This window comes from Belonocnema kinseyi, chromosome 1 (assembly GCF_010883055.1).
Source record: "Belonocnema kinseyi isolate 2016_QV_RU_SX_M_011 chromosome 1, B_treatae_v1, whole genome shotgun sequence".
In the NCBI taxonomy this organism is placed as follows: Eukaryota; Metazoa; Arthropoda; class Insecta; order Hymenoptera; family Cynipidae; genus Belonocnema; species Belonocnema kinseyi.
Window position 1 is genome coordinate 103,007,526 of NC_046657.1, and position 3,343 is coordinate 103,010,868.

General features: G+C 28.6%; 1 protein-coding gene across 1 annotated transcript in view; it reads left to right on the forward strand.

Moving 5' to 3' along the window:
* Window positions 1–542: 542 nt before the first annotated feature.
* LOC117172502 (uricase) overlaps window positions 543–3,343 on the forward strand; it is an 11,648-nt gene continuing 8,847 nt past the window's right edge. Inside the window, exon 1 of the mRNA XM_033360509.1 lies at window positions 543–773. The gene's annotated coding sequence lies outside the window, so the exon portion shown is untranslated. The remainder of the gene's footprint in view (window positions 774–3,343) is intronic.

A 3,343-nucleotide genomic window follows, 5' to 3' on the forward strand; every position in this document is an offset into this window, starting at 1 on the left:
ATGGAAAATAAATTTCTTTTGTGCAAAGTTCATGTATTTTATTAGAAATGCCTTTTTTTAGTATACAATTTAGCTTTTTGGATGAAAATGTAATTTTTTTATCTAAAATTTCACTATCATGTTGAAAACAATTTAAAATTTTTTTTTGTTCAGTTATGTATTTGATTATTTTATTATTATTATTATAACATAACCTGAAAATCGACGTATGCATGAAATTAAGAATCACGCAAAAGATCCAAATCGCCAATTTCTTCAGTTTCTTTAAAATGGGGAGCAAGATATAAATAGAAGACCACCGAAGTCTTCCGAAGCCTTCAGATCGGCAATCATCGTACAGCAGAACTCCGAGGTCGAATCGTGCATTTTCGGCTTACATACGAACTCACAGTGGTGATCATGCACTTTCTGTTTTGCGGCTCCCAAACGGTAGTTATGGTGGGGGTAAATTTCATCCACTATCTGGCAGCTCTGATAACCGCGAATCGGCGTTCCGAGCTAAGCTCGTTTTGTTCACAAACTAATGGAGTGGAGGGGTTAAATGAAGTTAGGTCTGGAAAAGTGGGGATGGCCGCGTGGTACCTACCACGATTCCTATATAAGAGCTTACAACCCAATGTCAACTATTATTCGAACGCTTACGAACAATTTTCTTTATTTGTGAGACTTTCTGAAATTTACGTGCATTTACTAAAATTATTATCTGTGAATTATTTTAAACAATCGGGTATTAGTTTCTGTGAGTGAAAAGGGAACTACACCTCGACAAGCAAGTAAAGTGTTTTTTTTTTTCTAGAATGATTTGATCTATAATTAAAAATACAGAGTGTCTACTGTCCACCATACCTGGAAAACCTGGAACACCTAGAATTGCATGAGATAGTTTTTAGTCGGGTTTTTTTTTCGAGAACGTGCTTAACTTTTTTCCAATTGCAATACAAAATTGAATAACAATTTATGTGATTTGTTTCAAATTCTTTCTTTTGGGTATAGAATTAATCTTCTTGGATGAAAGTTAAACATCTTTTTTGCCATTTTTTCTCTCAATTAACAAATTTTTCTTATTTGATTAAAAATGAGCAATTTGAAAATTCCATTATTTTAGTTGAAAAATCAGCTATTTGCTTGAATTATTTCTGTAAATAAAAATTTCAAATTCTAATTCAATTTTTGCTTTAAAAATAATCTTTTTTAGCTAAAAATTCGCATTTCTTGGGTTGAAATTAGTGTTATTGGTTGAAAAATAATCCTTTTGGTTACAAATTCCATGATTATCTAATTTGTGACTATTGCAATTGATTATTCCATAATTCTCGTTAAAATTCACCTCACTGTTTTAAAATTAAGTTTGTGGCTGAACATTTAGCTTCCAGTTGAACACTTCTTTTTGTTTTAATTGAATTTTTTTTTTTGAAGATTCATCATTTTATTTGAAAACTCATCACTTTATTCGAAAAAGTAACTTTTTTATTAGTTTTTCTTAATCATTTTGTTTTAACCTAAAAATGTAATTAACCCCAGTAAATATTCAATAATTTTACTTAAAAAGTCATCTCTTTTGTTGAAAATTAATTTTCTCAACCGAAAATATAACTGTTCTATTTTTGTCTTGAAATTAATATTTTTTAGTACAAAATTAAATTATTTAGTTGTTGAACATTAATGTATTTTGTTTAATCTTTTTCGTTGACAATTGAAGTATCCCAGTTTAATATTAATTACTCTAGTTCAAAAATTATCACTGATTTAAAATTTGGTTTTATTTTTGTTTGTTAGAATTATATTATTTTAAACTAAATATTGAACAATTATATTTTTTATTTAAAAATTACCTTTTTAGTTTAAAATTTAACCATTTCATTTAAAAATTCTTCGAATCCAGTTTTCTTCTAATTAATAATACATACGTGCCTGAAACTTAACACAAACATTCCTTATGACACGATGAAGGTTTAATTGTAAAAACGTTTATATTTCCTCTTCAGCTTTTCTATATTTGCGCAAAATAAAAATTCTAAAAATAGGATGTGATGGCAAAGGCCCATTTAATAGCCATATTTCCCTCACTCATTCAACCTCTGTGGTTTGCACAAAGTAAACACTGGCGAGCAATATTTTGGTTGATACTGGAGTATTTGTTTTAATTGAATAATAATGGGGGAATTTATGTCTTTTTTCTTTAATCTATGATCTGTTATAAATAATTGTTCACGAGGACTCGTTGCGGGTAATCTGGTTTTAAAATGTAAAATCTTTTATTTAAGGCTCTTTTTTTAAGGTTTCGTAAAATAGGAATTTGATAACATTTTCATAATTGAAACTTAAAAGTTTACAATTACGTTACAGTTACGTTACAGTTACGTTAAAATGTCTTGAAGCTCTCGAGTTGAAAACATCAATAATAAAAAGTTCTTATAAAAACCTACTTTTCAAATAATTGCACGTTCGAAATGTTTAAATAAAAACGTCTTTTATTTAAAAGTCTGAGAATTAAAAAACAAAAGGTGATAATACGCGTAATGAAAATTCGCGTAATAAAAATTCTCCAAAAAAAAATTCGACTGAACAAAATTTCTAAAAAAATACTAGGCGAATTTTAAAAAATTTACGAAGAAAAAACATATTAAAAAAAAACATTTCAAAAACAATATGAACATTTATAATTTAAAAAAAATATATTTGAAATTTTTTAAAACTTCAGATTACACGTGATCTTCCCAAATAATAAACAAAAAATACTACCAAAAATTATTTTTTACAAAGAAAATAAATAAGTTATCAAATAGTTTTTAAAATATAAAACAAGTCCCGGCCATTAAGCCATTTCCCTTCCGGGTAGGCGTGACTCACTCGGTGGGGATAGGAATAATATGAGAAGAGATAGAACATTTCTAGATTGATCGAGAATTATCGTGTTATTTATGTGAATAACACGGTCGTTCCGCAACACTGCTCGGACCCAGGTTGCTGATCAATCTCTAGCATTCAACCCACGTGAAGATCCTAACGAAGTCGTTATGTAAGGTGCCCCACTTGTTTTCGTTAGTCTCCAAGGTCATACCAATAAAGACATATTTTTAAAAATACTCAAAATTATAAAAGTGCGGTATTGGTATTTTATAAAATTCGAGAGTTTTCAGGCTTCTTATTTACATTTTTTTCATTATAGTTTATAATTTCATAAAAAATTCATGTATCTTGTTGGAAATGCAATATTTTTATTTGCAAAATTAAGAATTTGACCGAGGGGCTATTCAGTCCCAAGAATCATGTAACCCCACCTCTTGAAATCGATTTCGAATCGCATGAAATTATATGAAATCATGAAATCATTGAAATCATT